This window comes from Acinonyx jubatus, chromosome E4 (genome assembly GCF_027475565.1).
Source record: "Acinonyx jubatus isolate Ajub_Pintada_27869175 chromosome E4, VMU_Ajub_asm_v1.0, whole genome shotgun sequence".
Taxonomy (NCBI): domain Eukaryota; kingdom Metazoa; phylum Chordata; class Mammalia; order Carnivora; family Felidae; genus Acinonyx; species Acinonyx jubatus.
This window is the reverse complement of record NC_069395.1, coordinates 58128233-58139908: the sequence shown is the minus strand read 5'-3', so window position 1 is coordinate 58139908 and position 11676 is coordinate 58128233. Positions and strand designations below refer to the sequence as shown.

General features: G+C 46.7%; 2 non-coding genes across 2 annotated transcripts; one reads left to right on the top strand and one right to left on the bottom strand.

Moving 5' to 3' along the window:
• The first annotated feature begins 3134 nt into the window (after window positions 1-3134).
• On the top strand, window positions 3135-3206 carry TRNAP-CGG (transfer RNA proline (anticodon CGG)). Its single transcript has one exon. It is a non-coding gene; the product is annotated as a tRNA-Pro (tRNA).
• A 657-nt stretch (window positions 3207-3863) lies between these two features.
• Window positions 3864-3935, bottom strand: TRNAP-AGG (transfer RNA proline (anticodon AGG)). The gene has a single exon. It is a non-coding gene; the product is annotated as a tRNA-Pro (tRNA).
• Window positions 3936-11676: the final 7741 nt, after the last annotated feature.

The following is an 11676-nucleotide window of genomic DNA, read 5'->3' as shown; positions in this document are numbered from 1 at the left end:
AAAAGCAAAGGACCTGCTTTGCATTGCCTCTGATTCTGTATCTCCTGTCTTCCACCAAGCACAAAGAAAGTTTTAAGCCCTCTGTGTCCTTTGTGATTTCAAGATACTCATTATCCTTATTTTTTTTCATTATAAAAGCAGTACATCTTTATTTTAAACAACTTGTGGAGGAAAAGAAAAATAAGCAAAAAATTGTAATTCCTCTACTTAGAAATCACTGGTGTTAAGATTTTATGGATTTTTCTAGTTTTTAAATGTGTGTATATATATGTATATATATATATATATATATATATATATATATACACACACACATATATATATTTGTTTTGTTTTAATTGTTGGTTGTAACAAAATTAAGATCTTACGATATGTAATTGTCTGTCTTTCTTCCTTGTCACACACTATCATGAACAATCACACTTTTTGCCCATGGAAACCGTGCACTTCTGTCCTCTTCTCCCCAGCCAGTTAACTTCCAGAACAAGACCAAATGTGTATGAAACAGAAGGAAAATAAGAGGCGCTGGTGGAAATGGTGTTCTGGCAGAAGGCAGTTCTTGTCACAATCTAGACCTTGGACTTCTATCCCCTCTAGGACTTCGTGCACTCTCAAAGCTTAAATCAAGTGAAAACTTGGGAGTGAAAACGCTCAGGCCGAGGCAGCTCCAAAGATTCATTTCTGATGATCCAGGGACTGCAAAATCCAGAGGAAGGCATGAGATAAACCTCAGAAAAAGAGTCACCGAGGGGAAACCACATCGAAACCCAGAGATGTGTTTAGTAAAAAGTAGCTGAAGCTACTATGGGATATTGGACTGGAGCCTGGAAAAAGACGCATGTGTGAGCAGATTCAAGTTTCTGTTTGGATCAGGACATGGCCTGCAGTGGTGAAGCAGATCTGGCAGTTGGTGCCTAACCTCACAGGCAGCAAACAAGGCTCGGCACCCAGTCGAGAGTCCAGTCCCAGGGGCCGAGTGAGCAGAAAGGTCCCTCTGAATGGCGGAGCCGTATGATTAAATTGTATTCTCATTTCCAAAGAGTAACCGCATCATGGCAGAACCAACGCTGCACCGCTGAGGTCTAGATTGGGTCCGAATTCAGTGGCACACAACCGTTAATCATAAAATAGGAACCTAAGTGATGTTTAAAGCCGTTCACAGTTTCAAGGCTGACATCCTCCCAGCGTTATTCTAACCATCTCTTAATGGACCTTCTCTAATCTCCCCATCTTCCTCTCGTGCATCTGACCCCAAGTCAAAGGTATCTTTCTTCCTTCGGACTTCTAACGTTACCGTCATTCTCAAAAAGCCTCGATGCCCCCAAATCCCTTAAGTAAAATTAAAACATGAAAGCACAGGTTTCAAAGTTCTCCAAGAACCACCAGTCCCCTTCTTCCACGCCAGTTTCCACCTTACTTGCTAACCAGCCAAGCTAAGCTCATTGGCATGGAATTGCCTCAAGAGCCGGAGAAGTCGTCAAAGGACAAAAACGGTCACCTCCTTTGACCATGTCACTTCAGGAAATCACCTAGAAATCTGGACAAGGTCAGATGCGTCAGTCAAGTCACATTTACATGGATGAAATGTTGGACACCACTTAGGGTCCCTTACAGAAGAAGGAGATCATGCTGCATTGTCTCGCTGGAACCCTCTGAAGTCACGGCAGACAGCTTAAGGGATGAGAAAGCAAGCGTGGGAAATTCAACAATAACCTTGAGAGCGGACACCGGCAGAGGCAGGAGAGGCCTCCAGCCTTACCTCCCATGGCACCTGGCGAGGGGAAGGAATGAGCCCCAGAAGGGGGCTCCAGCTCAGGCAGGGCAGAGTGAGCCCAGCGAAGGCACCGTCTCAAGGAGAGGGCAAAGCGGATCACTCAGGACTCTGCTGAGAGCTCCTCCCGCCCCGCGGTCACCCCTGAACCCACCGCACCCCGAACCTGTCCTCAAACTACGAAGGAGTTCGAAGCTCTGAAACCTCGGCTCAGGAGGAGGAGGATAACCTCAGACAAGGAGAGGGTGTCGTTAAAAGTCTGACCGGCCATCAGAGCAAATAGAGGGCTTGGCCGGGCTGCCCTCCTCCACCACGTCCTCGGGCAGGGCTCTGGGATCACTACGGGGCCAGATTCGGTTATGAAAAAGGTTTTTTAGTTTTGCTCTCTGATTTGAGGGCTTTTCACTTGTGTCCCTCCGCCCCCGCCAAGGGCGTGAGCTCAGGCCCTGACCTTCAGTCACTGAGAGACACCCCAAGAGCCCGCTGGCCTCAGGAGGAAGGGAGAGAAGAGCAGAGAAGCTGGGGGAAGCGGGGAGCTTCCAAAAGGTGAAGGGGCAAGAACACTGACCCCTCGGGAGAGCTGACAGCTACGGAGCAACGGCTGCCATGAACCCCGACTCAAAGGAAGCTTGGGGTCCTGAACCTGGCCCTCCGCAGCCCTGGGAAGAGGCGGGCGCCGGGGGCGGGGCGCCGGGGGCGGGGCGAGTCGAGGCCTCGCCCTCCCGCAGCAGGGGGCGCCCGGGCCGGAAGTCCTCCAGGCCCCTGCAGCCGTCTGGGCGCCTCCCGCCTCCGTCCCACCTGCCGCCCCTTCTGAAGCCTTTCTAGCCCACCGCCCCGAGCGAGCTACCTGGCGTGTGGGGCCTGCGTTCCCTTTGCAAAGGGAGACCCGTAGTGCCTACGGGCGGGACGTGGCGAACATCCTGCGAGCTCCGTACCTGCAAGATCCCATAAGCAGCCCTGGGAAAGTTAGCTCCTAACCCTCCTCCGGGGTTTCTTCCGCGCCCGCTCCGCCCGCCTGCTTTCAGCAGCGGGCTGCCGTCCGAGGGCACGAACGGGAGGCTGAGCCAGGCGCGACGGTCCCCTCGCGCCAGCGAGCACTGACGGCGGCGAGACGCTGCGCGGCCGGCACCCCGCGGGGCCCCGCACCCTCCCAGCCGCGGCCTCCGCGCCCGCCGCTACCGCCGTGTGCAGCGTAGACCCGGGCGCTGGGTGGTCTGGCTGAGGCGAGAGGGGTTCCGAGGCCCACCGCTGCGGGTGCACGGTCCAGGCGGTGGGAGAAAGGTCGCAGGTCGGGTCGGCGGGAAAGGCGACGAGAGGCGGGGCGAGGCTGAAGGGAGGCGCCGGGAACGGCTCTGCCGAGAGTGGCTCGTTGGTCTAGGGGTATGATTCTCGCTTCGGGTGCGAGAGGTCCCGGGTTCAAATCCCGGACGAGCCCAGGCTTTTCTTTCTTTCCCCCCGCACTTTACACTTTCATTCTTTTTTTCTTACTCACACTTATATGAAACAGAGTGCTCTGGTCCCTTGAGCTCGAATGTTGATTCCCCCAATTTTAAGAAGCAAGAATTCGAATGGGATCTATTCGTACCAAATGGCCACGGTGCGTCGGAGAGCAAGGGGGAGAACCGCCGTACCCTTACAGCACGCGCGCTGGGAAAGAGAGGCGCCTGGTGCAGAGTCCTGGTCCCCCCAACACCCCCGCCGCACGTGGGCAGGGCGCCGAGCACTGGTCGGTCCGCGAGAAGGGGCGCGCCGTCCACCTGCCGACGCCCAGCGCCCGGCCCGCGGCTGGACGGGCGCGGGGTGGGGCGTGGTTAAACCACACCTGCGGGCAACCGAGAACGGAACTCTGCGTCCCTTGCCCACGCGCGCGACTCGGGAACTGGCCGGGGTAGGGACAGCGTTTCCAAAGTGTTAAAATGTCTTCAAACTTCTACGTTTTCACGGTGTCTTTTCATGGTATCGGGTGTAATGTTAAAAAAAAAAAAAAAAAAAAAACCTCGATTTCGTGTTTTGCACCAACATATACTTATTACGTGTATTGCTCTAAGATTCAGAAACTTTTTAATTCATCAAGGAAGTTTCTTAAAAAGGAGGGCTCGTCCGGGATTTGAACCCGGGACCTCTCGCACCCTAAGCGAGAATCATACCCCTAGACCAACGAGCCGATGTAGTCTCCCGTTGCCTGCTATACTAAAGGAAGGGAAAGATACTTTTTCTGGCGCCCCCAAGTGGTTATTTGCATATTGTGTCTCCAGCGTTCGTATGGTTTTGTGTTCTAGAGTTTTCTATTTTCCTTTTTAACTTTTTATCTTCGAGAATCCGACACAGAAGAAAACAAACGGTCTCGTTACCAGCGTAATATTTACCTCTTATTTCGAAAACCGTAAGTCTGTTTATATTCATCGCTAATAGATCGCAGTGTGTCTGTTGCAACGTCCCTGTGGCAAGAAAATCCTAGACACTTTCCCTTACCGTGTTCTGGACCTTGCGCTTTCTAATAATAGTAAAATTGTCGGTTTCAGGACTACCTTTTACCCTAGGGTTCAAAATGCCACCTTTCCAAGCCTTGTGAATTCCCATTGTGTTTTTACTCAAACTATTCTCTTCGGCTGGAAAATCTCTCTCCTTTCGGATAAATCCCAAACTCTGACCTTCCCGGGGAGATCCTGTAACATATTAAAATCAACTGTATGTGGCATAGAACTGGGGTGCAGTCTTGTCTCCTCTAATCATGATTTATTGGAGGACAAGATGCCAACACCAACACTGAAATCTGTATAACTGGCAACCAATTGTGTAATTCATTATAACCGGTGTCCGATCGTCCCGGTATCTTTTATGGCATGACTTGCTTACTATATTTTAAATTCTTAAATATTTAGTATTTAAACTTATGCCAACAAAGCTGGTGCTCAGTAATTGGCGAACTGGTTTCAAGTTCCTTAACAATACAGATCTTGGTAAACTGTCTCTCTAACAAATAACAAACCAGATCGGCAACAAGTGGAAGGGTGGCTCCCCTAAATAGACCTCTTCATTTGTTTTATTTCATATCAGTGCGTTCATTCATCTGCTTGCTCAACAAACAGTACAATACTATGTACCAGACACTGAATGGTCAACTTTCTTCCTATGGTTTTTGATTTTATTAAAGCCCCAGGACAGGACCCATGGGCAGGAAGAGCCGCCAAGAAGTTTCTATTTCTCATGAGAATGAGGAGCTAAAAATTATGACTTGTGAGATAAAAAACTGTCGCCACTTCAGATTTCTGAAAACCTCGGTTTCTACAGTTCCTAAGGTGTCTCTGTGCTCTCCTTTCCCGCTTGAATTTGCTATAGTTATTACTGTTTTCAGGGGTTTTTTTCTTACTCCTATTTCGCTCCAGGGATTGAAAAAGTTTGTCTATTACTCTTCAGGCTCCATCGGAGTATCTCACTTGCCTCTCACAACGATGCAGGAAGACCGACAGTAACAAAACTTCAGAACATCGATTGCCTAACCCACAGTGATAAATATCTGTATCCTGGTGAAGGAACACCTGTGACCTGTGACCCTCTGCAAGGGACATTCTTCCCTTGTAGGTTTCTATGAAGCAGAAGTGGGGTCCAGGGAGGCAGAGGATCTTAAGGAGCATTTTCTCCCCGTCACAGTGAATGAAGAAGCCTGGTGACATGTACTTCTACAGTCAACCTCTCTCTAAGGACCCCCATTATTCTTGTTACCCCAATTTGGTGCCCAGAAATATCATAGACACTAGAACTCTAATTTTCAGTATTTTCTAGCAAAAAATGCAACCCTTCTGAATTAAGCCATCCTGGCAATAGAAATGTCAATGAAATTGATTCAGCTTCAGGTAAATCTTTTTCATGGTGGCCTGGGATTCATCTTTGGCTCTGATATCTATTTGTGAATAATCCGATTCTCAGTGTTCCAGAAACCTCTTGCTATCGCGACCCACAGATCACAGTGTTCCAATGCCTCTAGAAACAGATCTTAAAAGACAAGGAGGGAAAGAACACCAGTGAGAATACGGGAGGTGGGGGAAGATTCTGCCACAATCACAAATAGCTGTGTGAAATTTTGGTGTCTGTCACCCTCTTCCTAATTTCTCCCATTAATTCCAGCCCTAGAAAATTCTGTCTGTATATATTTGCCAGCACTAGATGCTCCTGAGTGCCCCTTATCTTTTTTTTTTAAGTTTATTTATTGAGAGGGGGAGAGAGAGAGAGAGACAGAGACAGAGAGAGAGAGAGAGCTGGGCAGGGACAGAGAGAGAGGGAGAGAGAGAGAATCCCAAGCAGGCTCCACACCAGCAGCACTGACCCCGACGCAGGGCTCTAACTCATGAACGTGAGATCATGACTTGCACCAAAACCAAGAATCAGACACTTAACCGGCTGAGCCACCCAGGCGCCCCACAAGTGCATTTTTTGTGCACTGAATGGAAAAGGAAGTCTGTGAGCCGATGGGCCTGTGTAGATAACTGTTATCAGAAGGCCTCTGTGCATGACTTTTTCTTATTATTGATTTTGTGGGGAAAGTTCTCCCCCAAGGAGCCCCTTCTTTTCAGAGGCAGTCATCCAGAAAGGATCTTTCTGACTTGATTGGAAGTCCTCAGTGGATTCTGATCGTATTGCCTGGACTGCTTGAGCTGGTGAAGGGAAGTTTCTAGAAGGAGGAAAGCGGTATGGGAAGACAAGGAGGTTTGTTGAGTGAGGATCACGGGCTAACCAATAATGATTGGAATCCAAAGATTTTGGGTTTGTTTTCCCATTTACTTTCTACAGCAGGATCAGAAACCACAGTGTAAGGGCTGTGGCTCAAACAACTCGCATGATTGTTTTTTTTCTTTGTAACTTCACTAGATCAATTTAATAAACATTCACCCATCTCTTCATCCGACAAATATAATGCAGACATAAATTGCATAGGGAGGGTTTGCGACTCGAATGGGTGGTAAGCATAGGCCTCTTTGAGAAGATAACATGGCAGCAAAGGCTAGAAGGTCAGGAAGGTGTGAGGCAGGTCCGTATCTGGAAGAACCAACTGGGTAGAGGGGGATAAGCCAGTGCCAACACCCTGAGACCTGAGTGTACCTGAAATGTTCCAGAAATAGCAATGGGGAGAGTGTGGCTAAGAGGAGGGGAGCAAGAGTGAGAGTAATAGGAGACGAGTGTTGCTGTGTGCCAGGCTCTGTCTGAAGGCCCTGGGAAAACATGGAACCATATGGCTAGTCCCTCGTGTCCCTAGAGGGGGACCATTTTATATGGGAGACAGACAGGTAAGTAGATAATAGCAAGCAAGCGCTGATATGATACTAGTAACATTTATTGAGAACGTACCGCCCAATACGTTACTCCCATGTGTGTTTGCAAAGACCCTGAGAGAGGAATCCTATTCTAAAACCTAAAGACGATGCGTTAGAAATCAGAAGGAGTACAGAGCTGTACCGGATGGCAGTGGTCAAGTGCACACAGGGCGGCGTAGGTATTAGAGACTGCGGGAAACCTTTCTAGAGGAACTCACCCTCCACTTATATTCTGAAAGACGAGAAGATAAACTTTGACCGTCAAGGGACAGAGGGAGGCCTGAAGCCTGAGGAAGCAGCGAGAACAGAGCCCTGCGGGCGTGAAGAGGCAGGGCTGGAGCTGAAGGCAGGTTCAGATTGCACGACTGGAGTGTGGGCTGGAGGGCACAGGGCAGGGGCTCACAAACGCAGTCTGCAAGGATGTGCATGCCGGCCAAGGTGTTTGGGCTTCATGCTTAGGGCAATAAGGAGCCGAGGAAAGGCTCTAGAAAGGATGTTACTGGCAAATTCATTCTGTCTGCTTTGGTGGTTGTGGAAGGTCTGGAAATATCTGAGCTCTTGCAGGGTACACAGAGGGAAGGCACAGCGGAGGCCAGCCCCCTGCGAAACAACTCATAGTCGAGGTTTTCTCGTTTGTTCTCTCTGGCCTGGTTTTCCTACCTGTGGGGGGTGCACACAGGCTTTGGGGGACCGGAGAGAATGCCAAGGCATGCGGGGAGAAGCTGGCTGGGGCTTGAAGCTAGGGAAGAAGGGAGGGGGGCTGCTGTGCTCAGTCCGGGGGTGGCCAAATCCGGGTGTCATCCAGGAGTCCCAGCAACTAGTGCTCGGATAGACAAGCCCTCTGACTTTTCCAAGCAGGTGACGTCTCAGAGGTCGTTTTTCCCGAGTACTGTAGAGCACCTCACCGCCACGGCAGCCTCTCAGGCTCCGTGTAGCCCTTCTGCGGCTTCCCTGGGCAGCAGGCCTCGATATCTAATTGCCTTCTGGTTGCCCATGGTGTGTTCTTGGCATTTTAAGCTATGTCCAAGGCCCAGCTCGTTAGCCTTCCTCACGGACTGGTTTCTTTTCCTTGGCTTTTATTATATATATATATATATATATATATATATATATACACACACACACACACACACACATATATATTTATATATTTATATATGTGTATATATATTTATTTACATATATGTATATATGTATATATAAATATTATATATTTATATTTATATATTTTTATATTTATAAATATATTTATATATATTTATAAATATATATTTATTTTTATATATTTATTTACATATATATGTATATGTATATATATTTATTTACATATATATAAATTTCTTTATTTTCAATAAAAATTTTTGTTTATTTATTTTTATTTATATATTTATTCATAAATTATTTATATAAATTTATTTTTATATGAATTTATTTATTTATATGTATATTTATATGTATATTATTTGTATATATGAATTTATTTATTTATTTATTTATTTATTTACATCCAAGTTAGGAGTAGATTCCTGAATGCCCCTTACCCATGTAGCCCACCCCTGCCTCCCACAACCCCTCCAGCGACCCTCTGTTTGTTCTCTATATTTAAGAGTCCTTTATGTTTTGTCCTCCTGCCTGTTTTTATATTATTTTTGCTTCCCTTCCCTTATGTTCATCTGCTTTGTATCTTGAACTCCTCATATGAGTGAAGTCATAGGATATTTGTCTTTCTCTGACTGACTAATTTCACTTAGCGTAATACCCTCTAGATCCATCCATGAAGTTGCAAATGGCAAGATTTCATTCTTTTTGATTGCCAAATAATACTCCAGTGTATATATACACCACATCTTCTTTATCCATTCATCAGTTGATAGAAATTTGGGCTCTTTCCATACTTTGGCTATTGTTGATAGTGCTGCTATAAACATGGGGGTGCATGTATCCCTTTGAAACAGCACACCTATATTCCTTGGATAAATACCTAGTAGAACAATTTCTGGGTCATAGAGTAGTTCTATGTTTAATTTTTTGAGGAACTGCCATACTGTTTTCCAGAGTGGCCACACCAGTTTGCATTCCCACCAGCAGTGCAAAAGAGACCCTCTTTCTTCGCATCCTCGCCATCATCTGTTGTTGCCTGAGTGGTTACTGCTAGCCATTCCAACAGGTGTGAGGTGGTATCTCATTGTGGTTTTGATTTGTATTCCCTGATGGTGAGCGATACGGAGCATTTTTGCATGTGTTGGTTGGCCATCTGGATGTCTTCTTTGGAGAAGTGTCTATTCATATCTTTTGCCCATTTCTTCACTGGATTATTTGTTTTTTGGGTGTTGAGTTTGATAAGTTCTTTATAGATTTTGGACACTAACCCTTTATCTGATATGTCATTTGCAAATATCTTCTCCCATTCTGTCGGTTGCCTTTTGGTTTTGCAGATTGTTTCCTTTGCTGTGCAGAAGCCTTTTATTTCAATGAGGTCCCAATAGTTCATTTTTGCTTTTGTGTCCCTTGCCTCCAGAGACATGTTGAGTAAGAAGTTGCTGTGGCCAAGGTCAAAGAGGTTTTTGCCTAATTTCTCCTCGAGGATTTTGATGGCTTTCTGTCTTACATTTAGGTCTTTCAACCATTTTGAGTTTATTTTTGTGTAGGGTGTAAGAAAGCGGTCCAGGTTCATTTTTCTGCATGTTGCTGTTCAGTTTTCCCAGCACCACTTGCCGAAGAGACTGTCTTTATTCCATTGGATACTCTTTCCTGCTTTGTCAAGGATTAGTTGGCCATACATTTGTGGGTCTATTTCTGGGTTCTCTATTCTGTTCCATTGATCTGAGTGTCTTTGTGCCGGTACCATACTGTCTCGATGATTACAGCTCTGTAATACAGCTTGAAGTCTAGGATTGTGATGCCTCCAGCTTTGGTTTTCTTTTTCAAGATTGCTTTGGCTATTCGGGGTCTTTTCTGGTTCCATACAAATTATAGGATTGTTTGTTCCAGCTCTGTGAAGAATGCTGGTGTTATTTTGATAGGGATTGCTACTTTATACATATTTTAAAAGTTCATTTACCTATTTTGAGAGAGACAGAGACAGAGAGCGCAAGCAGGGGAGGGGCAGAGAGAGAATCCCAAGCAGGCTCTGCACTCAGTCCCAATCCCAAGAGTCAGACACTTAACCAACTGAGCCACCCAGGAGCCCCTCTTCCTCAGCTCTTAGTTTTGGTTGCCTGGTTATCACCATTCTTTACTCAGGCCAAAAACTAGAGGTTACACCTGTCTTTCTGGATTCTTTTCTATTGATTAGACTTCCCATCCAATTGATCCCCAGTCCCGTCACCATCTCCCTGAAATGCTTCTCCACCCCTTGTCTTCCCCTCTACCTCTCTTCCCACTCACCTGGTCTGCTGCAGTGGTCACCCTCCTAAAACACAGGCTTGAACTTGTCACTTCCCCTTTACCTCTCCCCACTGCCTGTGCAATAAAGACAACCTAGGGCTCTTCAAAAGATGACCACGGCCTACTTTTCCAGCATTCTCTTTCCCTCACTCCGCTGAAGTTCCAAACCATGCAGGATTTACTATTTCTTGCACCTGGTACTGTTTTCCTGTTTCTGAGGTTGCTTTTCCTGCCACTTTCTGGCGAACCTGTACTCATCATTTAAAGCCCATCTCAAATGCTACATCTTCTGTGCATCTATCTTTCCCACACATCTCTTGGGCCAGTGGTTCTCAGAGGGGGAAGGTATGTGTGTTGAGGTACATCACAGTCAGAGAAGCTTGTAACATTGCATGTGTCTTTGAGAACCACTGCCCCTGTTGGCCTTGGGTTTCTCCTTTATTCGCCCTTCTCTTCAAGCATTAAAAAACCTCTAGTACCAGGGTACCTGGGTGGCTCAGTCGGTTAAACGGGTTGAACGTCCTGCTTCGGCTGGGGCCATGATCTCATGGTTCACAAGTTCGAGCCCTGCGCGGGGCTCTGTGCTGACAGCTCAGAGCCTAGAGCCTGCTTCACATTCTGTGTCTCCCTCTCTCTCTGCCCCCTCCCCTGTTCACACTCTGTCTCTCTCTCTCTTTCTCAAAAATAAATACAAAATTAAAAAAAAATCTACTACCTGTTTGTCCACACTGGTGGACTGTGCACTTCTTGAGAGGAAAGCCTAGGTGTTCTACAGCTATAGCACATAGTAGTTACTCACTGAATGCATTTGTATTCTATTCAATGGACATTCCAGACACACTTCATTAGGATCTTATAGGGCAAAATGTCATGCTTTTTTAGTTTTCTCTCACTAATGCTAATTATTATGAATTTGCATACAAGGTTGGGAGGCTAAAACAGCAAAAATACCAGGACCGGCGTTTATAAAGCTGACTTTAGACAAAACCCAAAATGAGAGATCGCACTTGGGTTTTCTCACCAGGCCCCACTCTTGTCCTAATTGTCTACGTTTCGTTCCTTCCTTCACTCCATCGCGCCCCCCCCCCCCCCCCCCCCCGCTGCCAATCTGTATTCTTCCTTTCCTTCACTTACTCTCAACTTTTCATGCTTCTGTTCCCCCTTCTGTGCCCTTCTTGGGTATCTCATAAGGACCCTTCCAAACACTCT